The 26,231-nt window shown below is 39.1% G+C and overlaps 1 long non-coding RNA gene across 2 annotated transcripts in view; it reads left to right on the forward strand.

The window, feature by feature from the left end:
* LOC106031477 (uncharacterized) overlaps window positions 1-26,231 on the forward strand; it is a 50,000-nt gene that overhangs the window by 7,377 nt on the left and 16,392 nt on the right. The window contains exon 3 of one of the 2 annotated variants that reach the window (XR_010830153.1): window positions 17,033-17,157. This is a non-coding gene — a long non-coding RNA (uncharacterized lncRNA). Of the gene's footprint in view, window positions 1-9,268; window positions 10,941-17,032; window positions 17,158-26,231 lie in introns of those variants that run through there. The other variant, XR_001204289.3, reaches the window with a different exon arrangement.

The following is a 26,231-nucleotide window of genomic DNA, read 5'->3' on the forward strand; positions in this document are numbered from 1 at the left end:
TGGGGTTGGCAGGGACCTCTGAAGATCACCCAGTCCAACCTCCCTGCCGAGCAGGATCACCTAGAGCACATTGTGTAGGATGGCATCCAGGCGGGCTTTCGATATCTCTAGAGAAGACCCCACAACCTCTCTGGACAGCCTGTCCCAGTGCTCTGTCACCCTCACAGTAAAGAAGTGTCCCCTCATATTAAGCTGGAACCTCCTCTCAACACCCTCCCCTCAGATATTATTTGTACACATTGATGAGATCTCCCCTCAGTCTTCTCTTTTCCAGGCTAAACAGGCCCAGCTCTCTCAGCCTGTCCTCGTATGACATGTGCTCCTGTCCTCTAATTATCTTTGTAGCCCTCCTCTGGACTCACTCCAGTAGTTCTCTGTCCCTTATAAGATGGCTATCTGACAAATTAGAGCAGTGGTTGGCCAGCGCATGTGGGATGGCCCCATGGTGAAGGCAGACAGTGGCAGGAGCGGCTGGGGGCTTTGGAGCCTGGGCTCAGCAGTGGGGCTGCACTGAGCTGGGTGGAAGCATGGCAGGGGGTCCACCTCTGGGCAGCTGGTCCTGGTGCTGTGCCCAGAGGAGCTCAGGAGAGGTGAGGGTGGGCAGTGCAAGTGATGAGGAGCAGAACCCAGGCACTGGATGGTTCACTGTGCCCTAAATATCAACGCTCGAAGAGAGGGGTTGGTTCTTACTCTGTGTGGGAGGAGGTCAGGCTGTCCTGTGGGAACTGCAGCAGCCAATTTATGTTCATTAAAATGAAAATTGAGAGTTTTATGACTGAACTTCAAGTTGCAAAGTGAATGGATGGCAGAGCTAAACAGAGTTGTGTTGACTTCCAGTCCTGTATATCAAAGCATATCTTGCGTCTTTTTATTTGATTTGAACATGACTGGAATGAGTAAGTGAGGGTCTTCTCATACTCTGAAGAATACGCTAAGACACTCTTTTTAATGTGTGAATTCAACAGGATTGAATAGTACTAGACAAGTACCAGAAGTTTTTTAAAAAAAAAAAAAAAAGGTAATGGAAGGTAATGGTCAGTGTCTTTTTTTGCATATTTCTCTTGCTGAAAGTTACACATCAAAAGCAAATACATGCTTGGAAAGCTTTAAAAATTTTACTGACAAGAAGAGGCAATGATGACTGTGAGCCCATGCTCATGTAACAGATGTCAGCGTGACGTAGATGTTCAGTGCCTGTATATCTTGACAGGCTGAGTGCATCTGATGTATTTTCAATTTATTATTGTTTATTTGAGGAAAACAAACAAACTAACTAACTAACTAAGGACATTGTACTTTTTTAATGACTAATGGCTAAAGCAGTTTTATTTATAATGTTAAAAACAAACAAACAAACAAACAAACAAAAAAAGCAACCAGACAAAAAGAAACTGTATTCCATTTTATTGGAAAAAAAAATCAACGTAAGTTGTTTGAGAATATTTATCTGAGAATAGTCAGTATTCTTTTTATATAAATTCAACAGAAATTGTCTGAGAATAATAGCTACAAGAGGTTCTGTTTTGCATATCTATCATTCATTCACTTGGATGCTCTAAAAGCATTTTACAAACAATAATAAATTTAGCTTTACAGCAGTCTGCTGGTGTGAATATTATCAACACTTTAAAAATAAGAAAACTGAGGCATAGTGATATTAAAGCAAAATGCTTCAAGGGTAGCCACTGGCATTATCTGTGGATGCTTCCATTTTCTTTCAGTGTTCAACTACACTACATTATCAAACTCATGAAAGTGCAAGGAAGAAGTTTTATGATGCCATTGTCACTTCTCTACTCTGTTTTTCCCTGCAAAATGAGTGGCAGTCTAGGAGGATGTTCAGGATTTCAAAGAAAATCACTTCAGACTGGCTGGAAAGGGCTGTTATGAATATTATCAGATTTTTTGCATAATATACCATATTAAATATTATGACCCTTATTGTTTGTAATAAAGTCCAGTCACATGTAAATATAACTTTTAAATGACTTTCTAAAACAGAATCACAAAATGGCCAAGGTTGGCAGGGACCTCTGAAGATCATCTAATCCAACCCCCCTGCCAATCAGGATCACCTAGAGCACATTGTGCAGGATGGCACCCAAGCAGGTTTGGAGCATCTCCACAGAAGGAGACTCCACAACCTCTCTGGGCAGCCTGTCCCAGTGCTCAGTCACCCTCTCAGTAAAGAAGTGCCCCCTCTTATTGAGCCAGAACCTCCTGTGCTTCAGTTTGTGCCCAGTGCCTCTCATCCTGTCACTGGGCACAACTGAAAAGAGACTGGCTCCATTCTCTTGACACCCTCCTCTCAGATATTTATGTACATTAATGAGGTCTCCCCTCAGTCTTCTCTTTTCCAGGCTAAACAGGCCCAGTTCTCTCAGCCTGTCCTTGTAGGACAGGTGCTCCAGTCTTCTCATCATCTTTGTAGCCCTCCTCTGGACTCAATCCAGTAGCTCCATGTCCCTCTTGTACTGGGGAGCCCAGAACTGGACACAACACTTCAGGTGTGGCCTCACCAGGGCTGAGTAGAGGGGCAGGATCATCTCCCTTGACCTGCTGGCAACACTCTTCCAAATGCACCCTAGGATACCATTGGCCTTCTTGGCCACAAGGTCCCATTGCTGACTCACGGTCAGCCTGCTGTCCACCAGGACTCCCAGGTCCCTCTCTGCAGAGCTGCTCTCCAGCAGGTCACCCCCAGCCTGTACTGGTGCTTGAGGTCATTCTTCCCTAGGTGCAGGACCCTGCACTTGCCTTTGTTGAACTTCATGAGGTTCCTCTTGGCCCAACCATCCAGCCTGTCCAGGTCCCTCTGAATGGCAGCACAGCCCACTGGGGTATCAGCCACTCCTCCCAACTTTGGGTCATCAGCAAACTTGCCGAGGGTGCACTCCATTCTGTTGTCCAGGTCATTGATGAATAAGTAGAACACGACTGGACCCAGTACTGACCCCTGGGGGCCACCGCTAGCTATAGGCCTCCAACTAGATTCCGCACCACCAAGCACAACCCTCTTGAGCTCTGCCATCCAGCCAATTGCCAATCCACCTCACCGTCCACTCATCTAGGCTGCACTGCCTGAGCTCGTCTGTGAGGATGTTATGGGAGACAGTGTGAAAAGCCTTGCTGAAGTCAAGGTAGACCACATCCATTGTTCTCCCCTCATCTACCCAGCTAGTCATCCCGTCACAGAAGGTTATCAAAAAACAACTGATGACATTTGATGTTTTAATGATAAATACACTCTGAATTTTCCAGACACACATTTTATAAAATCCTTTCAATTATCTTAAAAGGACAGAGAATTTTTTTTTTAAATGTCAGTGACTCTCTGTCTACATTAATGAAACTATTGTATTCCACCTTAGAGTTTATGAGCCTAAGTACTGTGGGTGCTCTGTGTGAGACCTTCAACAATTAGACTCCACCAGGGGATTGTCCGTGCCTGCCTCCCTTCCTCACTCTCACTGCCTTTCAGTGATTTGTGTATGTATGGAGTGAGGTAATATGTACTATAACTGGAAGGGCTGGGTTTAGCACAGGTCTCACACAGAATCACAAAATGGTTTGGGTTGGAAGGGACCTTAAAGATCATATAATTCCAACCCCCTTGCCATGGGCAGGGACACCTTCCACTAAGCCGGACTGCTCAAAGCCCCATCCAGCCTCGCCTTGAACACCTCCAGGGATGGGGCATCCACAGCTTCTCTGGGCAACCTGTTATAGTACCTCACCACCAGGTCTGTCTTGTTCATAATAGGTTGTTTGGTTTCCTGACTCTTGCATGGATTAAAAAGGGTCAGGATCACTAGGGTGGTGAACAACACATATTTGTGCACTGCAAAGTGGAATTCCAAGGATTAAAACTTGAGTATGAGTTTGTTGCAAAACTTCTCAGTATCACCTGCACTGGAAGTACATTTGCATCTTTACTCCATCTCTACAGCATAAGGTGGCTGATGTTCCCTCTTTCAAATTCTTAATTTAATGCCATTAATATCACTGGTTGTCAAGTTCTACAAATGCTGAATGCCTTTGAAAATTCTCCCTGTGGTCCATTAATACAAGATTATTAATGTATTTACTTGTGTGTTACCAGTACTTTGGGCTGAGGACATTTCTCAGATACTGGCCTAAATTGTTCCTTTGAGCAGGCTGCTCATGAAAGTGGTGTTATAGAGCTCCATACAGCCCCAGATTGAGTAAGAAAGAAAGAAAAAATAATAATAAAAAGAAATGAAAGCATATACACTTCATTCCTCTACAAAATATTTTCTTTGTGGGAGGGCTAAAATAAAGCTTGTTAGTATTACAGTATTTCCATTCCGGAAGCAATCACAATTTGTCCTGTCATAAATAGCACTGAGGACAGGATATCCATCCAGTTCAAGGAAAAGGCGCTGTAAGAGTCTGATCCTGCAGAGTGGAAAGGATCAAATGCAAAGGATCACTCATTTCCCTGTGACACCTCCAAGGAGCCAGTAACTTTGCAAAACAGACATGAAGAGTTGTTATTTAATAAAATACACCTAAAACTATTGAAATGGAGCATTTGGAATATGGGACTGAATTCCAGATAGGGTATCACCAGCTGTGTTGCACAATTATATTAATAGTGCTCTGACAGAAAAACCTCATCTGATACCAGCTTGGTATCAGATGCCTTTCTCACGCTGGCATCAGATCGACATCGCCACTCTTCCTCTGATCGCTTATTACACCAGTCTTTACCCAGATGATGAATTTCAAGCTCACAACAAAAATTTTATTATTAGTGTCCAGAAGCGCAATTTTGCGTTTGATGATATACCATTTTCTTCCCAGTTTATTCTAGTCATCAGGTCTTTCTCCAAGATGTTCTGATTCTTTCTGTATCAGTGGACCTGTTAGCTGGCCATTACCTACCCATCTCAGCAGCACACTTTTACTTCTCTGTTAAGGTCACAGAACTTCTAATGAAGTTTGTTTTCAAAAATATCCTGGAAGACGCACACTGATAAACTTGCTCTAAGTAGAAATGCTAATTTTCAACATTGTTTGCTGTTATATTCTCTTTGATGAGTTCCTAATCTACCATGTTTTTCTTTAATAATTTCATCTTCAACTTTCCCAGGTAGAAATTTGTCAATTTTTTTTACTGGAAGCCAGGCAGAAATTTTCCTCATTTCATACTATCAGAAACCAATTACTTTCCTGAAGAAAAGCATGAGATCAGGCAAGAATGATTGGCCAGTGATAAATTCCTGTTTTCTCCCATTTTCTCTTCTATTTATTGAAGTATTCCCATTCATTTCCAGTTTCTTGAAGGTTTGTAGAAAGTTAGTTCTTGCGTGCTATCACATTATTTATGTCTGAGTAACAGATTTTATCCCCTTCTCAACCTGTGTGGTTTTCTTCCTGACTTGAAAGATTTTTATTCTTCAGTCCTCATTTAGACAAGATGTTCAAAGATTTAAGCTGTTTATTGGATTTTTTTCTAGTTCAGGAAAAGCAAAAATCTAGGTGATTGATAGCAACTAATATATATTGTACGTTTATTGTGTTTCTCTATTTTTCTGCCTTTTACATCAGTTCTAATAAAGGACTCCAGAAAACCCAATTGGCAGTCACTTCCCTATACATTTTATCACATATCCCAATAGAGTGACATTTTTAGCATGCTTTTCCAAGTTGTTACATTAACAAATTTGCACTGATTTCTTTATCCTGTCATCTAAAGACCACCTTGTAGTAAGACAGTGAACTTTTACAGCATTCCATAGTTGATGCACTGTCTAATGTCACAAACGTCTGCTCAAATTACTTCACTAAGACTTGAGAAGAGTCTACATTGTGCCTTCCATTTGAGCTTGATTTGACAGAATCAGTCCCTGCGCTAGCTCATGGCACTTATCAGTTAGTCAGCCTTCCTCAGGGAAGAGAATTTAGAGTGCACCATATTCAGTTTTCAAATCAAGCCCTGTCCCCTTAGGAAGTGATGTACTGCATTATTAAACAAGGTGCCATCAGCCGTAGCACCATGCTTAAACATTCAGTCAAATAAAAGATGACATCATTATGTTAACTCTTTTTTCTCCAGGTTAATTTATCTTTTAGAGTTCTGAAATAAAACATGAAGACAAAGAAAACTTTGCTACACCTTCCTTTCAATTTTTATTTTTTAATAATTTTTGAAAATGCATGAACATGGGCAGGAAAAACGGTCTGGTATTATAATGATTAAACTTAATGCTATATGAGGTGGTTTTTTTTTTCTAAATTAGGGATTCTGAAGCAGAGACTGATGCTTTGTTTATTTTGTCTGTTTTATTTGTAGTTCTCATACAGACCACTCATTTTCTGTGTTTTGATTTAACTGTCATAGCTGTACACAACCGAATTCTGATGAGTGCTTTAACTTCAAATGTATCAAAGACAGAATAGTTCTAGCTCATATGTCTAAATGAGAGTAGAAATTGGTCATAAATTTTAAAGTCCTTTTATAAAATCTATTAACCTGCTATGCTACACCATCAGTGCACTTTGCAGTAAGATATAAGGAGATTGTGATCAAATTACTCACACAGCATCAAGAATCGTGGATCCTTTAAAGTATTTTATGTCATTTCTATCAAACAGAAAATCAAACAGAAGGGAGACGTGTTCTCTCTTGAAAGTGAATAGGTTCAAGATATATACTTCAAGGTTTGCATTTTAAATCTCTGTGGGTCTTCTCCTTATATTCAAAGTGAATTTTGTACATCTTTATTTATCTTGTCAGACCAGAAATTGTCAGGATTCTCAGAGAAAAGGAAAGATATCCTTTTTAAAGCTTCATGTTGATATAAATATGAAAATGGATTAAACTCTGCTTCCAATTTTCAAACATATGTACTTCAATGAATATTAAATGGTAGACCCATATCATCATCATGACTTATTTACTTTGTAGAGTTTTTATCAAAAAAGGACTGGAGTTTGCTGTGGAGCGTGAAACTCCACTGTAATTGAGTTTAGAGTGGTAAAACCACTAAAGAGGCCATGGCCCCAGAGAGTTCCCTGAAACCCACCTGTCAGCTGCTGTTACATCACTGATCCAACAAGCCGTGCCTTCCTCTTCCCGCTAAAGACTTCTGTGGCAAAAAAAAATAAGATGAAAAAAAAATCGAAGCTGCTCCTAGAAAAAAAAATCTCTGCAACAGCTGCACAGTGTCAGCAGAAATAATGATCTGAAACTCAGCCTCCAAGGGATGCTAGTCTGGGTCCTAATTCTGTAAGGTGTCATTTCTTTCATTGCAATGCCATTAAGCATGAAAGTAATGGAGAGGACATGAAGTATTCTTTCATCAAAGTATAACAAGTGAGGGAAAGGGTGCTTCAGGGTATTGATGGGAAAAGGTGTCTTGAGTTTGTAACAAGATAGTCTTAGGGGATGCATGTAGAAAAAGGGCAATTTGATTTTACTATCAAAATTACATGTTTTAATGTGCAGGTTTTGAACATGTATTTTTAAATGAAAACTAAAATGTTAAGCAAGTTGGGTTCCTTAATTTTCTTCAGGTTAAGAGCAATTTTTTGTAGGTGGATTGAATGTCTCAGAGGACTGATATTAGACTGCTTCAGAATCAGTCCTTAGGTCAAGTGTTCTGCTTGCAGAACTCCATTTATTTCAATGGAGCTATATCTGTAAAGGACCTGGTTATGAACTGATGGTGACTGTCGGTATTTAGTGAGCTGTTCACTAGTCTGTTTTCTGTCCAGCAAACATCAGAACTGAAGTCCCTTGCTATAATTTAAGCACCTGTGTTAGCCCTTTTCATGGAGATGAGGAGCCAAATGACATGGGAAATAGCTTCTTTGTAAAAGTCAAGGCGATTTCTGCAACCAAATAGTAAGGCAAGTAGGCAGGGCAGTTCCAAAATGCTGCATTCTTTCTATTTTTGGCATGAAAGGAGGTTTTCATCTTCAGACTGTCAAATAAGTTCCTTCACTAAAGCTAACACCTTATCTTCAAAGATGGTTAAATGCCCTAGTCTTATTTAAGAGCTTACCTCCACTGAAATCACTACCATTCCGACATTAGATCAAAGTCTACAAAATAAAAGAGTCCAAATGTTTTCTTTTGAAAAGATGTAGCTGAACATGGTGAGTCACTTTTTCAAGAAAGGGAAAGAAGCTGCTCAGGTAGACTTGGATTTGTTTCAAAGATTGTCGCTGGCAGGTGCATTGTTCTGAAAACTACTCCTGCCAGTTTTTATCTATTACACCTGCATTAATATTCAGTGCAAATGAGTCCTCAGTTTGGTCTTTGAATTACTACTGTGATCACTGGTAATGAAATTGAGAAAGGATATGATGGTTCTCCTATATCTGTACATCAAAGTCTGAAATAGTACTTCTTACAGTTGTCCTGCTCTGACATGCTCCAAAAGTATTTGCTGTGAGGGACACGACAAATTGCTGTGCATTGCCTGCTTGACCTTGCCATTCAGGCTCACTGCAAGTGGTAACTCTGAACTGGATCACTGCTAGGAAGAGCATGCACAGAAACTTCCAACCACGTCAGGGACTGATTTGGGTGCTCTGCATGTTCCTGAAGGACAGTCAGGCTGAGCACTGCTGCTAGGGTGGGTGCTTTCCTACCTGCAGAGATATGTTTTCTTTAAACCGAGAGATCACTGCAAATTCAGTGTCTCCTAATGTTTCCAATTGCTTTCAGCTTCAGAGTCTTGGGTGATTAAGAACAACACTGAACTGAAGATAACAAGACTGATGTTCCCCACTGAATAAATTTTATTTTCCTTCTTTTTAGTATTCTGTGCATTTTTATGACCAAGAAAATCTTAATGAAATGGGGAAAAAAAAAGTGTGTTGAAAAGAAACACATTTTATCTTTTTAATTTGATAAAGAAGCATTTTTTTTCCTTCAAAGGATGCAGCTTAAATATCCACAAATATCACTTTCCCTGTATTACAAATAGTTCTAATTTCAACATTTATGTGCCCCCCCCAAAAAAAAAAGTTACTCCCGTGTTGGTATTTTTTGCTTCTTGAAGGGACATACCTCACATCCATTCATGAATACTTTGTTCTGTATGTAGTAGCATGTTCTTTGGCGTAGTTTCATTTGTTCTTAAACCAGTTGAATGTGGGCTGCTGCTAAAAGGGGTGATTTTCCTTGATGATGTGCTGTTTCTCCTGCCCCAGCACCTGATACAGTGATACAGCAGGGGTGCAGGATGTTGGTTTAGGTTACTATCTGATCAAAAACTTTTTTTTTCCTCAGTTAGTTTTCCATTGGATCAACTCACTGACCTGGCAAAATCTGATGTTGCGGGATCACTAGATCCGACATGAGGAAAGTGGTGAGAGCACAGCACCGCAGGAGAGCAATCCGAATGACTTTTTTCGGCAGCAGTCTGACTTACAGAGGATGAGATGTAACGTGAAATCACTTTGCAGTTAATGATAGTGCTGTTTTATCACACTAAACAAACAGGGAAATGTGACTAAATGTCTCAAATTCCCCTCCTTTTTCTCTCCTTATCCTGCTTTCCAGTGTGGGGCCTGCATTCGCATCAGCCTTCATTTTATCAGTACATCAAGAAGATGAAAGATGCTTAAATAATTATTTCCATGGATTTTTACAGGCAGTCTCTTTAACATCTCTCTGACTGCCATTCAACTTCTTGCCTCCAACCCTGCTCAGGCACAATTTCTGGCATCTTTATTTGAGGTGCCCAAAATGGAACAACTAAAGAAACGACACCTTAACCCAAAGTATTTACTCTTCCTTATTTGTGGGAATGTATTAAATTTGAGGGATGATAAGCTGCATTCACACTTGACCTTTCTGTACCATGAGAGGTTCTAGCAATTGTTTAGGGGGACTTTATGGTAACAAGTGTTAGAAGTTTTTGGTCTTCAGCGATAAGAGAATATTTGTGCTAAGAGAACTTCCAGAATGAAAGGGGTGCAATGGGTTTGGCTGTCAGCATCTCTATCGCTGCTGCTGTCTCATCAGTGATTATGGAGTAGCTGACAAGAAGCAAAAGAACAAAAAATAGCAGTCTGCACCTATTCAACTTTCATTACCCCTTTCGCTGTTGTGTGAAGGTGGTAATTGGGTTATATAGTCCTCCTTTCCAGAGTTTCAGGAAAACTATGGTGTTACAATTTGTTGCACAGCAACAACGGTTCCAGCAATTTCCTAAAATAAGTGATCAAAGCAAGGTCTACAGGATGAGGTATCCAAGATCCTATAATGTAAATTTGGGCAACTGTATTCATTGAAATGTACCACGTCTTACTACAGAAGGCTCATTATTCTTTGCATGTGCTTGTTACTGGATGTTTGTCAGCAACTTTCAAACACAAGTCGTTCACAAACTTCACACATACTGCTTAAATATGGTGGAGGTGCAAAATTATTGCTAGTGGTTAGCTTTGCATTTAATACATGTGTGGTATCAGTAGCCTGTCCAGTAACTGATGAAGGATATATTACAAATATTGTAAACGTTGAGGAGATTAATTAATCCTTCCCTTTCGACAAACAATATCCAACACTAGATGGCACGCTTAGCCTCAGGATCACAGCCAGTTCTGCATGTCTTTGGGTTGCATAAGCACCTGCAGATTTTGATCTCTTTTTCCCTGCAGTTTTAAAATAAAAAAGGTAGGTGATGTTACAGAGCACAGCTGGGCCAGCCTAGTTGTTTTGAAATCTCTGTCCTGTGATCCTTCCAAATCCTGCTTCTTTCTATAGCTTTTGATTTTTTTTCAAAATATCCTTTTGTATGGAAAGAAAATATCACTGAAATAATTGTGAAATTAGAGCAGAATCAAATGGAAATAGCAGAGTACTAAGAATAGTAACATTTTTAAGCAAATGGTAATTCATCAAAAGAGGAGAAATGGGATGCATGACTATTTTCAACTGACATTTCCTCCTCTATTCTATCTCCATCATCTATTATTTTTATACTGGGGGATTAGAAATACACTTTTCATGTCGGTTTGATCCAAATAAAAAAATTATTTTAAGACATCTCTCAGTTTGATCATTGAATGAAAAATCCATAATTTCAATAACCCCCAGGCAAAGTGGTCTATGTTAGGAACTAATATGGCAGAAGAGTATCGGTTTTAAAGAGCAAAATGGATGGAGCTAAAGATCCAATGTCCATGCAAGATGAGTTTCAGGGAGGTTACTTCAACTAGCTCTAATCGCTCCTCTGGGCTGAATGCCCATTTATGAGGTGAGGTCTCAGAGCTCAAGGTCTGGTTTAATTGCATTGGCATTGATGATCTCGAGATGCTTTCCAGACCACAGTATTGTGAAATCTTGCTCAAATTGTGTTTTGCTTATGCCTGAAAAACACATACTACCTTTTCCATGGACAGTCCTTAGAAGTTCTTAGAAATTAAAATACTACCTGTGATACCTTCAACACAGTGTGCAAACAGCTGGCTTTCTCAGGATGTCGCCCCATCACTCAGCTGAAAAATGTGTCTCACCTAGCTACCAGGAATAAAAGCTTTCATGAATTTCTTGTCTCACTAAAGTATTTTTAGCTGTTCTTTACCTCACTTTTATGTGAAAATGCACGTATCTCTGTGGTATTAGTGCTTCATCCATTTCTGTCATGGGAGGCCTGGCCACACAATCCTTATGCTGCATTATTGCTGAGTACCAGTCTCTGCTGTTCAGTTACAAACCTTCACTCAACTGGGGTTATTATCAGGGTATGAGCTCCTCAGTGAGAGCCTTGAGGTGTTCCTTCTTCCCGAAGGAGTGGAATCAGGACACGAAGCACAGCTTTCTCTAGGAAGCTGGGATTCCTGTCCTTACAATGCAGGCTTTGAACAGAGAGCAAAGCGATTTTTTTTGCACTCTGGTACCACTCAGTACCAATCCTTACTCTAATTCTTTTAAAATAATGAGGTATCAATTCTTTCTAAATTTCTACCTTTCTGCCACTGTAACAGAAATAACTTTAGGAGCATTATTGATGATTTGCATCAAACAAAGTGAAAAGGAAATCAAATCACTAAAATATTTGGAAGTGAGAAGGAACTTCATTGTACCGTCCACATTAATAACAAATTTATTGATTGAAGTAGTTCAATGTCCTAATTTTTAAAAGCACTGAAATACCTCTCAGCTGGATAAAAATGCAAGAAAGGCAAGCTAGTCTAGCTGACAGAAAGTCAGAAACCTAATAAAGGGAATGCAGCACTGGAAAGTACAAAAGTCAACATGTCAACATAAATCAACTGTGTCAGAATGAAACAGATGAGCCCATTTGTTGGTAGATCAGATTAACGTAAATCAAGGCAGTATAAAGGTTACACATTATAGGGATTTGTGACTGGTAAACTTTCATAGTGTGATCAGAGATAGTAATCATCTGGCAGTGGGAATAAAAAGTCAAAGTGAAGCTTAAACGCTGAATCAAAAATCAGTCCTGTTAATGTCTAACATACTGGGGTCAAAAATTCATGAGTCCAGCTGTGAAAATAAGATGGGAGCTGTATTAGTTTTCTCCATTCTGTATCTCACATTTAAGTGTTGTCAGTTGATGAGGGTTTGTCCCTTGAGAATTGTCATGGGGTAGTTTAGTCCATGTAAAGTGAAAATTTTGCATCACATAGAGGATCTTGTGAAATTCTGTAAGGCATGAGGACTACATGCTGAGATTCATAATGGTGAGGAAGGAACAGCAGAAAGAGTAATCTGTGACATGCCCTTATCTAAAAGTGGTTCTTGACAAAAGAAGGCAGCGTGTTTGCAGTGTGGAAGCTATCAGAATCTGTGACATATTTTAACAGTCAGTGGCTATTAATGGATAAAAACTGGTAACTTTAGACTGATGCTGCCATACAGAACTGTTTAGAATAAATCCCAATGGATCCGTTCTATTTGTGCCTTTCACTTTTATTTCTGTTTGTAGTATTGTGGAAAGTTTCATTTTTGGGTCAAGAGCATTGTGAACAGGCAATAAGCTCTCTAGTAGGATTTATATACTGAGAAAACTTGAATTAAGAAAACATATCATATGCAGCTTCTTGAAGGCATATGTTGCATTATGCAGATATTTTACAAAGCTTTTTGTATTTTATCTATTTTTCCCTTTGTTTTCAAATGATGTAGTCACAATTCATTATTTATAACTCCAGGGACTTCTAAATTAATGCAAAATTTTAATATAGTTTTACTGTGTACTTAAAAAAAGAATCTAAATCAAGGAAAAAATTATCTTCAGGAGAAATTAATTTGGTCCTGCTTCTTTTCTAATGGTCTTTGGCAAATCATTTAACCTCTGTGATCCGAATTCAGACCTATTTAAAAACTACTTTACTCTGGTTTTAGCCCCACTCTCCTATTTTTAATAAGTGGTGCTTTCCAAAGAGTAGGACGCTAACAAACACATGAGCACACCATATCTATCTGTAAGGGATGCATTATGTACTTGCAGACTACGTTACACAGAATTATTGATTTGAGATATTCAGAGGATTTTCTGATGTGTATTCAGTTAGTACAATTAACCTCATTTTATTACTGGGGTGCTGAGTGACATAAAAAATGAGGGCAGATGATGTCACCATGAACATTCTTTTCTAGCGGTGGTCTAAATGTAATCGAAGGAATGGTATGAGGATGTTACCTCAGGCTGATGTGCCTGTGAGCCCATGTGTTTCCACAACACCCTGACTAGGCGCTTGTGAGTAGACAAAGCTATGGAAGCTGGATGTCACAGTCAGAAATGGTGATTTGTCCAAGATAACAGTGACAGCTGTGGCAAAGTCCATATAAATCACCCAGGTATCCCAATTCTCCGTTTCCTGTGCTGGTTAGAAGGTCATGTTGCCTCCTGCCTCATAGCTGTAATGGAAGCAACGTTTCACCAACAAAAATAGAGTTCTCATTTATCTGTTTATCCTTTGAAAACACAAAGGGAGAATAAAGCATATGACTAGCACCAGGTCGTGGTATCAGAAGCACAAGTTCTCTTATTCTTGGTTAGGTAGATTTCACTGACTACTCCCGTTGCTCCCATGTGCAAGACAGTACTACCCTTTGTGAATAAAGGTGGTATATGCTTCTGAATCGTCAACAATGGTTTTAACTTTTAAATAAATAACTAGAGGACCAACTGACTTATCTACTATATTAAAGGGAGTTGCACAAGTTTCCTCAGCAAGTCATGAGGTGTTTGACTTACAGTCCTTGTTCGAAACAAAAATATCTTCCATGATGATAAATCAAGCATTAGTGTTGATGAGATGGATACGTTGTAGCCAGGATCATGAAATGTAAAACTTTATATTCAGAATGGCATTAAAGACAATGAGTGACATAAAAACTGAAACAGGTTCTGTCACTCATTCTGCAGTTTCTTCTCTTGTGATGACCATACTGACCATGATGACCATGATACTGACCATGCATTGTCATGGGATGGTGCCCTAACCTAATAAAACGTTGAGTTGATTAAAAAGCTGCTAATGATAAGAAGATCTACAATTAAACTAATAACTAAAGCAATTTACTTCCACTCAGAAGGGTCTCAATTTAGTTTAACAATTACTTCTGTGGAAATTATTTTATTTGCCACATAAATTTAGCCAACTCAGAAATGGGACAGAAAGCTTTTAGCAGTTCAGAGTAACAGAAGACCAGTTAATGACATAAAATGAAAACCAAAATACGCTACTGAAATAAGAGTACCTACAGTAAATGTAGTGAAATAACCAATGTCTTGAGATGCAGGTGGTCATTGCGAGGGTAATTGGAAGATGAGCCTGATGAGTGGCATTAGGAGTTACAGTAGGCCTGGAGAAGGAGGGATGATACTGGGCCAGAGCTAGGAGCCCTCAGTGGAAATTATCAATGAATCTGCAGAAAGAGCTGCAGGCAGGTAATGAAAGCAATCACAGACTTGTAGGGTAAATAAAAAAAGAAATAATAACAGTTGCTGGTTTAGACTCAGTATACTCCAACTGGGTTTCACTCAGGACATGAAGTCTGCCAACACTGAAAATGTCTTGAAATCTTTTACTGTAACTTGCTTCACTCGCTGGTGCTGGTTCAGTACTGCTGGGTACTGACCGAGACTGAAGAATATGGCATGGGGGAAAGTACTCTTTCCTGCAAACATCAGAGTTTTCTTGGAAGTTTCCCATCTAAATACCGACCTGGCCTGACCCTATTTAGATTGTGAGATCAGATGAGATCATAGCCTGAGGTTATGGCACTAAACTAAGCAAAGTGATAACAAAACAAAAATGGCATGATTGACAGAGTAGTAGGCAGAACACAATAAACCTATGGAGAACTATGTGCATGTATCCCACTCCTTAATATCCTCTTTGTAGATAAGAAAAATAAGCCTTACCCTGGAGCTAAAATAGTAATGGGATGAGGGCCGCCTGCATTACTTGATGGCCGTAAACAGTATTATACAAAGATGGATTACTGGAATGGAAAGTGGGTACTCATGAGATGTTACCTTGAGGCAGGACTGAAGCAAGAGCCATCCTGCACTCTTGTGCTGTCTACAGTTATCTCCTTTTGGTGGCCCTGTGTTTCTCTGCAAGCTGTGATATCACCCTGTGCAGTCCAGCTTCAGTGCTTTTCACTGTCAGGTTCACTGAGGCTATATAAGATTATTTTGCTTGGAGAAAAAAAAAAAAAAAGATATGTGAACAAGTCACTGAAAGCATATACAGATAAAAGAAGTAGTCAGCAGAAAGCTGTCTAAAGAGGTTTCTTTTGTAGTGCACCAAAAGCAAGCAGCTACTTATGACAATAGAAAAAATAGCAATAGAAGACTTACATAAGGAAGCTCAGGTTTTTTTTTTTCTACGTTTTGCACTAAACTTGAAAATTATTGAGACTGATGCTATTAAGGTTGTGATGTAATTATATTGAACTCATTTAAGAGAGCTGTAAGAGCAGATTTTTCTCTCTGCAATGGGTATAGTAAAATTTGGAAGTAACTTCAGAAATGAGGACAAGTTTTGATATTACTTTGCAGTGTGACAAAAAGGGAGAAACTCCATTAATGACAATGGGATTGTTCTAGATTGTTACCAAATACCTGTAGTTTTTCAGTGCTAATAGCCTCTATATTTTAGCTTTTCAGAGCACTAGCCTATTTTCTAAAAATCTTTCATTCCTATTGACTATTTTATATGCCAGTTGAAGGCTCATATAGATGTCTTCCTTCCCTGGAATAAGGTTGGAACAAAGATGGGGCAAATCAAGTCCCCAAGGCTTTTTTTCCTGCAGTATTCTAATTCAAGACAGGAATTCAATTACATTTAATAATGAGTTACATTAAAATCTCCCTATTTTAGAGATTCAGAACAGGTTTGTGATTTCTGGATGTGAACTAGAGCTGGTGGCAAAGTTTCTGCTGAACTAGTAGAAAATTGGATTTCTGAGGGAACAAGAAACTCCATAAAAGGGAGAATACATAGTTGTAAAATTATAGATGAATCAAAGTTGTTGCTGAGTTGCTAATTAAATATATTTTAAACTAGTTCTGGTGAGGATCTCTCACATGTTCTGTCCCTGCTAAATTGAATATAAAGGCCACAAATGTTTGGTTTATCATTTTTGGTGCAACCTTGAATACAGGGTTTTTCCTCTTTACTAAAATCTAAAATGATTGTCTTTTGTGCTTTCAGAGGACACGAATTTATTTGAAAAGCAATAGATTGTTTTCCTGGTGACTTTTCCAGATACTGTTTTATTTTCTTGTGAGGCATACTGTGAATGTTATGGTTTTACATTCTATATAAAACTCAAATGCAATAAAATATAAAATTCTTTTAGTGCTGTTATCTCAGTTGTTGCAAAGTACCATCTTCAGTCAAATTTGTAGGAATAGTATTGCAAGTACTGAGAAGACTCTTGCTCCCTGAGAATAAAATCACTACATCAGGGACACCTAAAATCTGAATACAAATCATTTTGTAAAGGCAAAATGGTCCAACCTCAAGTATTTGTTAGTAAATTCATGTGTATACTTTTCAGGCATCTGAGGCTACTTCTTGGGAAGGATGATATTGGACAAATCCATGATTAGAGCCTTTGTAATGTAAACCATCCCTACTGCGCTGGAATTGATTACACACATTTGGTGAAAGGCAATTTGAATGGTAAGTCACTTAGTCATATTCTCGTTTTCACACATCATTCAGCTTCCTACTGTCCTTCTGCTCATTCTTTTCTCTTTTCTCGGAGCAATATGCACAGCATGTTCCCACTATTGTTCAGCGTAGTTTAAGATGACGTTAAGATAGAAAGATCAGTGTAAACATGCAGAAAAAGTTCCCAGTGAAATGTCCAGGCTTCTCAGACGCACAAAGGGCTGCAGCATTCTAACATCCCTGAGGAAAACAGGGAAATTTGCAGCATTTTACTGAAGATAAAGTTAATTACTGCAAACAGGTTGAAGTCCAGTCCCACAAGTGGCTGGGCATTCTCAGTTTTCTAGTGCACTTTGAGGGAACTGAGAATACTCAGCAGCTGCTAGATGTGACCATTTGGCCAAAGAAACTCGTTGTAATACATAGTAATGTAGAATGTCTGGAGTTGAAAATTACCCAGAATATGAGAACTGACCCAAAACAGAGCCTAGACCCCAACTCTAAATCTACATGAAATTTATCTTTTTAACTCCAGATTAAATTTCCATGTATGAACATGATGAAGTATGAGCTTTCCCAGATTTTAAAATGTTTTTATTCTCCTTTTATGAAGAGTGGTAGAATAAGAAGACTCAAATACAAACAGATCTTCATCCACTATATCGAGCTCCACTGTTTTCTTTTTTTCTTTGGACTCTTACATAGTGTTAAAACTGGCCTCTCATACTGACATTTATGTCACTTAGATGTTAAATATTAAAATTGCTTGTTTTTATTAAAACAAGATTAGCTGAACTGCATGGCAACACATACCACATAGTTACCCAGAGACATGGTTTTAACAGCTTTGAGGCCTTTTTGTGATGGCAAGGCTGTGTGCAGATGGCCCAGACAAACATCTCTAACTGACATCAAAATCTTGATACCCTGAGTACCTCTAGAGGTATTTAGCCAGAGTCTGAGGCTGCAAATTGGTGGTCCAGAGGCCTTCTCAGCCATTTCTTGGTGCGTGTAAGGTGTGTCAGCGTGGCACAATGCAGTTCTGAGGCAAGAAATGTGAGCTCCTGGAATGCCTGAAGGACCAGCAGTGTTGCTACATTAGCATAGAGCTCTGCTCACGCTTGTAAAGCCTATTTTTCTTGTAGAATCCATGTTTGCCCCCTTGAGCTACCTGCCTCAGCTTAAAATGCATCTGAAGAAGTGCCGGAGAAGGTACAATATTACAAGGTGGGAGGACGCAACAAGACAGAGGGGAAGGCAGGACCACAGAAGTATCGTTTGAGAACACCTTTGGGTAATTAATATGAAGCTGTGGTCTCAGGCCAGTGCCTGCTCCTTGTAGCTGAAAACCTAACATACAACTGCATTGTGCAGTGCTGATAGACCCTTAGGTCCTCTCATGCTCTCACATGAGTCAGTGAGAATTTTTTTATTGAACGAAGGCTGAGCAGTACTGCCCCAAAAGCTGGGAGCACTACAAGAACATCTGAAACATGTCAGAGAAGTAGCATATCTGAGCAGGAACTGCAAGTGCTGAGATCTCCCAGGCTGGAGGGCTCTAAAGAGAGCTAAGTTAACAGGAACCCTGTGGTTTGTCTTCTTGTATAACACAGGGCAGAATTTCTCCAGCCATCCTGGTTTTGTTCTGTTTATCAAGTTGTCAACACGCAAAGGGAGAGGGAGAATTGTCAATACTGTACTTTCTATGTGATGACCATCAGAGCCCCAATTTTCACAATAAGCAGGGCTCCGTATTTGCTATCTTTTAAAGACATATTGAAAAAGGTCTGAACAGCCATTGTGCATCCAATGAACCCACATTTTAGAAATGTCTTCCAGCCTTGGAAAGATTTGATGCATCTGCTATGTGGACTGGAGAGTGCACAACATATTTTCTTCCCTGCTCCTGTGTCAGGCAGCATTCCCTCACATTCCTTCCTTCCAGTAAATAGATCTGTGCATAAATAAGACCCTAAAACTCTTTTCTCTTTGATAAATTTTTTAGTGAATATCCCTGCTTGCACAGGGCTCTCTTTGGTTCCCCTGAAGCCAGATCTGGCCCACATACAGCGAAAATGAGGCTGTCAGCTCAACATGCAAAATTCCTTATGTTCTAACTAACAGTAAGAATCAACTAAAAGGAAAAGGACTTTTCCTTCCTTTGTCTTCTAGCAGTGTTAGCTTAGACAGCCACCAGCACATGATCATTTACATAAGGAGGGAACTGCAGAGCTGCTGCCAACTGCCCATAGTGCCTGCCAAAAACAGATGTTAGATGTTACTGTTAGAATAATGTCTTCTTCAGCTTGACGTGTGAGTGCTGCAATCTTTTTTTCTAAAAAGGAAGAGGAAAAAAACATGGCTGAATTAATGAAATGAAGCACACAACATATGGTCTGAAAAAACTATAATGTAAGGGGAAGTGCTGGTTGTCCAATTGCCTAAGACTGCTAGAGCACATAGAGAACTGCCCTGGACTGTCACGTAGCTGAATCTGGTGGACTAATAGGTTTGCTTAACATTTACATTTTTACTCCAATGCCTTTACATTGATTTTAAAATAGTTTACAAAAGGCAACGAGTAAAGCTGCAAAGCTCTATACTAACCAAGAGGGTGATAAATTCAACATTCTTTGTTAACCTACACATGTTAAGTACCAGACAACCTTATCACTAAAACTGGGAATTATGCTTGGATTTTGCTATCATTTTGGAGGAATCCTGCAAGTTCTATAGAAACCAATTGAAATAAATCTTACGTGTTTTATTTGTGATGTATTTTATTCATGTATTTTATGGGAAAAGAAGGAACCTGTCTGAATAATGTTTATTACTTTGTTTACCTGTCTTTCTGTAAGCAGCTAACTAAATCTCGGTCTGTAGAGCTGGAAGACTGGCATTTTGAAGGCAGCCCTACGTAGTCACCCTATATGAGGATTTGTATGAATGCTGGTTCTGTGGGGTCAGTAGAGCCAGTGAACCCTCATTTCTTGCATTTGTGTTTTGAGGCTGAGCTTTCACATGGACTCAGCGATACCTAAAAATGGTTATTTCACTCTTTAGCTCTTCCTTTGATTAACAGCCACGCTGTTTTATTTGCTAGCCAGAAGTTGTGAGAATTTAACATTCCTGAGACCTCTGTCCCTTGCCTAAATGTTGTTGGAAGTAGTTAAAAAATGTAATGGGAAATACAGATAGCCACGCGGGCACACATACTGCGTGATCTCATCAGCATTGCTTCTGCAGGAATCCTGGCTAAAATGAGGTCAGACCCTCAGTTTTCGTAAGCTGTGATTTCATTGCAGGCTCTGCAGTAGAAGCAATTTGCACCTACTAGGTGTCCGTCCCAGATGACTATGACACAAGGCAGCGTCTCTCTCTCTCTCCCACTGCAGGAGTAGCCAACACAAACCACCTCACAGGGATTGCTCCTGCAGTTTTAAAACTTCGACTTGAAGCTGTCGTGTGGAAAAGGCAGCTGCCTAATTGCACAGCTGCCTGCCTTGCAAAGGCATATGAACAAAATGCTGCCTTCTGCTTTTGAAGGTAGATGGGAAAAGAAAGTATGAGTGTTTTGTGTCCTCTCTACCCCCTTTTTTCTCCTTGGCTAGGAAAGGAGATTGTCAGGCTCTTCGCTGGATATTAAACTCCTGTGGGCAGATTTGAACGAGGTGGGTTCTGCAGACAGGTCACTGCTGATGAGGAGAAGCCCTAGTCCCCTTCTCTTCACACCTGCCATGTCTGTGGCAAGGTCTGGTGCTCCTCTGCTCCTCTGGTGAGCTGATTTACCCATTTGACATGGCATTCTAGGTACGCTTTGTTACCTTCTGTGGCTTTGGTGAACCAAGTCAGCCCAGTCCAGTAGTCCAGTGCATAGAAGAGCTATGCCCAGAGAGGAGGAAGAGGGAGTGGGATTACACATTTTGGTAACACTGATGTATTGGGTTGGCTCGGCCATCTTGCTTAAAAATACCGACAGACTGTGTTGAGATGTTATCACTGCAGGAGAGTGACGCAGATGCTACACTTCGCAATATGCTTTCAAGAAACTTTTCAATAATCTTGGCTTTTTCTCATTCTGATTCTTTAAACATTTTTGATCTCTTCCCTCTCTCAAACTGCAAACTGTTTCTTCCATGATTTGCAAAGGGGCTGGAGGAGGAAACAAGAAGGAAATGTGTGCCAGTGCAGCTCTGCAAAAGGTCTGCAGCAGCACAGGGATGTAGAGCTTTTGCTGGATGCAAAATACACTGTGCTTGGCCCTTAAACTCTTTCTCTTTGCATCCTCCTATCCAAAGAAGTATTTACATGAAATGTCAGTCACCCTGTGAAACTATATGAGAATTAATTATCTGTGGAGAATGATTTGGCCCTATTAATTATGGGTCTCACATAAGAAAAAGAATAGGCCTAATGTATCATATGATTTTTTTAGCCAGTGAACTAGGAACTCATTGGTATCAAATATCAATAATGGTTTTGTTGAATACAGATTGATGACCTCTGACAAAAATTATAGGAGAAATTTGTAGTATTTTGTCTTATTATAGCCTACTAAGACCTTAGGCAAGATAAGGGTCTTATTTTCTTAGGCTGTCATGCAAGGGGTTAAAGCTGATATTTATCAGATTATTGTTTGCAACCAGTCATGAATGAATAAGCCTTTAATGTATGTAGAGTCAGAAATAACTGATGTTAAAATGCAATCACAAATCAAATACAGTATTTCATGGAGACAGTTAAAACATCATGTCTAATTAAGTCTTCATTTAAACGTGTGTAATTTTGTTGTTCAGATTTATGTATATCCTTGTAGAACCTCCCCTGAAGTGAATCATGGTGCCTGTTCGTATGTTGCCATTTGGTAAAGGAAATCTGGAAGTTTATGTTTTACAGATATCGTTAGATATAAACAAAGCCCTGAGAAGTTTTCTGGGTTATTCAAAAGCCATCACTGAGAAAAATTGAGTATTTATCACATTGTACTTCAAATATCTGCTCTAGGTATTTTCTTGTCCCTCTGTTTTCTTTCTCTCTTCTCTGTTCAGCACCTTCCCTGAGTGGCTGCAAAGCACAGTACTGGCACAGCAAATTCGTTGCAAATTTTCTAAGGCAAATAGCCTCTTGCCTGCATGGGAACATTATACTGACATACCAGCAAAATACATAACACCACCACATACATTAATTTCCTATTCACCATACATGTATGTCTGACTGTAGCATGAATATGTGAACAAAATGAAATGGCATCCTGATTTTTTTTTTCTTTTTGGGGGAAAATAAGTCCTGGAAGTTAAAATTGGAATATGAATTTGAAACAGAATTTGCTTTTGAGAAACAGAACTGTGGTAGGAGCAATTTAACATTATAAAGCAGATGATTCTCAGTTTTCAGACAGTGGTGTAGGTCAAGAAAATACATTGGCACATTCATCCATATAAAATTAAATATAAATGGCAGGAGAAGCAAAAAAGAACTCCGTACAACTGGGGATTTCAGTTTTATACTTTAGAAAAATCATTTCACCTATGAGCTTGGCTGCCAATGTTAAAAACTGCAGTTAAATGAAACTGCCAAATCACAGACCAGTTATTTGGAAACAGAAGAGAAAGAAAATTCTAATAGAAACTCAGATGATACAAATACTTCTTTGATATCAACTTAGTATGTGTCTAGTGGGATAGAATATAATGGGAAATGCAGCAAGGGATACCCATTACAGCACTTAACTGAAGAAAAGCTCCTTTGTTCTGTGTATTTCTCTTAAAAGTATTTCTGTTGTATTTAGCATCACCTCCATGGCCCAAGCTCTGATTTCTTTGGTAATTTCTGTGCAATGGATAAACTGAAAATGTGATTTTTCACATTTTTTCAAGTCACAAGCCATTTCTACATGCAGATTGACTTAATTCATAGCCACTTATTCCAATTCATACACATCTACACAGAAGTGGAAAAACGCAAAGAAAAAAATGACAAACAGGAAAAGCCTTTGAGAGGTTTCAGGGCAAGTATTTTCCACAGCTCTGTTGGAGACGAGTGGCCACTGCTCTGTGATACTTTCTTGGCCACTGAATAGCTAGCATCGGGTTTTGGTTAGGATCTGGACTGTAGATCTGGGCATGATTAAGTAGGAGAGAGCAAGTTAAAAGAAGCAATAAATACATACAACTACTATTGACACCTGGATTGTAGGTGTTTTTGCTTTGGTCATACAAGAAAAAGAAGACAAGAACAAAAGCAGTTTATTCACTAATGGCAAATTTCTCCCCTTGTTTCCAGAGGTAAACAAGAGTCTTACCCCTGAGCACAGGACAGAAGGCAACTCCACCGTGCACCACCACAACTAACTAGTCATTCCTCCTAAAAGCCTTTTGAGGCTGTGCAGGATACGTAAGGAGAGCTAGGAATCCTGCTGTAATCCAGAACTCATTTCCCAGATATGCATAACATATCATATTCATTTGCCATACCCTCCCTACCAGTACGTTTCCTTCTTTCAAGGGAGATCTTCTGAACAGTATTTTCAGTCTTTGGAAAGAAAGGCTACAAACAAGAGCAGAAATAGAGCCTTCACATCTATTTCCTCCTTTCATGTGTGTGTGGGGGGGTATATGCACACAAACCTTCTTCCCAGAGCAGAATGAGCTAGTGGTTTTAATTACGGTGAGGACAGTATAAAAGAACACTACATAGTAATTTTGATAATTGTGTATCTGCATCCTGTGTTGATGGAAAAGTATATGATGGTACATGAGGAAATAATTTTAGTTCCACAGAGGAAGAAGTACTACTTCAAATTTAGCAAGTGTTATTACTTCTTTAGTTCATAATGATTTGAAGCATATATATATTAAATATCCTCACATAACCAATAAATTATTAACACAGTCTTGGGTATTTTTCACAGACACAGTCCCTTCGTCTTTCCTGGCAGTTTCCTAGAGAAACAATTAATAAAGGAAATAACATTTATTAACAAATTCAGAAAATGGGGGAAATGTCTCTTGATGAAAAATGTATCCGCTTCTAAAAAGCACTAGCGTGTTTATTTCTTTCACTTATGCTTCAGTTTCACACTGTTATGGTAATATCAATTTGAACATTTAACTTCATATTGATTAACAATAAGGTATTAAAGACTTTGAAGACAGAGGGCAGACCTTCACCTTTATAAACTGCTATTGCTCAGTGGATATCAATTTTATTCCCAAGAATCTGGCGCAGGGTAAAGAGTGAAAAGGATGTAAGACGGTAAGAGGAAGCCAAATAAAGGAAGGTACATACTGATCCCTGGGCACCGTCAGTATACAGTTCCCATTTAATCAAAAATATGCATTTATGCATATCTCTTAAGCAAATTATACTTCAAAAGAATATATGCAAAAGTATTTTTCTTCAGCACTTTTTTAGGGATTGATTCAAGGAGGCTTATAAACTGCTGTTTTCTTTTCTTTTTTTTTTTTTTTCATGCATATTCACTGATTAACCATTTACTTAACATCAGATTGTGGGTCAAACATAATTGCATACGGTGTCATACATGGACAGACTACTCTGCAAACTCTGAGGAATGTCAAGGTTAAAAAGAGTCCCAGCAAGGTATCCTATCACTACAGTAAGATGGTGTTTACCTTGCCAAAACTTATTCATTCAAAGACTTATTTTTGTGAAATGAATAATGCACTAGCATGCCAGGATCTCAGTCTGCAATTACTCTGAGGCTTTCTGCAATTACATTGAAGGAGGTGTTCATTTATCCCTTCCCCTTAATTTTTCCTTGGAAGGAAAGGCATCTTCCTTCCTTCTCCCTTCCTGTTTCTCTCTGCTTCCAAAGACAGTTGCACGACTTGTTGGAGTTTCCCATAAGAGCAAAATGTCCTCGATCCTGCTAAATTCAGCAAAAAAGTGACCATGCTTGGGTCTTGTGAATTTGTATGTTTAGTGTTTAGTTCCATGTCCAAGGCCCAGAGGAACTGTGCATGGCTGTAAGACCTCACACTGCATGCATTTGCACTCCTGTAATGTTGATATTTACTGAAGCATTGAAGTTCACAGCTGTCTATTCTTTCATAGATAATCAATAAATCATACGTCAGCTCTGGTGATTATGCATGTCAAGTAACAAGTCATCAACATCTAAGCTATCAAAGATAGTGCACTATTTTTTGTGTTAGCTTAAGAACTGTATATATGTTCTCGCTAAAAGAAGGAAACAGTGAAAACCAAGAAACTCCATACAAAAAACATCACTTGCTGCCATTTCTGCCTCTGGTCAGGAAATGTTTATGGCATAAAGAGAGAGAGCCTTCCCCAGTAAAAAATGAAAATGAAAAAATCTGCATGATCTATAAACCGCCCTAGCTGTCACCAGCTGACAGATCTGAAATATGAAAACCACTTCTGACATTTTCTGATCTTAGCCTACCAGATGGTGTATGGCACTTCCAGACCAATATGATAAGGAAGATAGGAATGGGTGGAAAGCAAAGCAGATCATAATTGTAAGCATCCTCTTTTGTAATTCTGGCCATTTGCTACTTCATAAATTAATCAATCTGATTTCCGATGTGTGGTTATTATTCTACTGAAAATTGGACTAGCATACATGGATCTCGTTCTGCATCCTGGATGAAGATAAAGATTACAGAAGATAAACAAAATTATGTGAGACTCAGTATTCATCTCCTTACCTCCATATATTCCCTTCTGACACAAAGATATTTATGGTTTAAATTAGTGTTAATGTTTTGCAAGGCTTAATCCATATTACTAAGTGGCTTTGTGATAAACAGCTAAAAGAGCAAAACATTACAATTCTATTTCCCAGACTATAATTTTCTGCAGCAATAGAAATGCATTAGTGCTGGTTTTGACTTCTCTTCTGCTAAATAAGGGCATGTTTTAATGCGTTTCTGAATCCACCGTACTGTGCTCTTCTGGGGTAGTTCATTGACTTATTTCCAACTAAGAAAATATGGGCAAATGCTGATGTGCTGAAATCTGGAATTGAACATAACATCTAGGAGCTTCCCTCAAGATGGCACTACCGAACTGCTTCACATACCTCTGAACCCTTA

Source organism: Anser cygnoides, chromosome 3 (genome assembly GCF_040182565.1).
Source record: "Anser cygnoides isolate HZ-2024a breed goose chromosome 3, Taihu_goose_T2T_genome, whole genome shotgun sequence".
NCBI classification, from domain to species: Eukaryota; Metazoa; Chordata; class Aves; order Anseriformes; family Anatidae; genus Anser; species Anser cygnoides.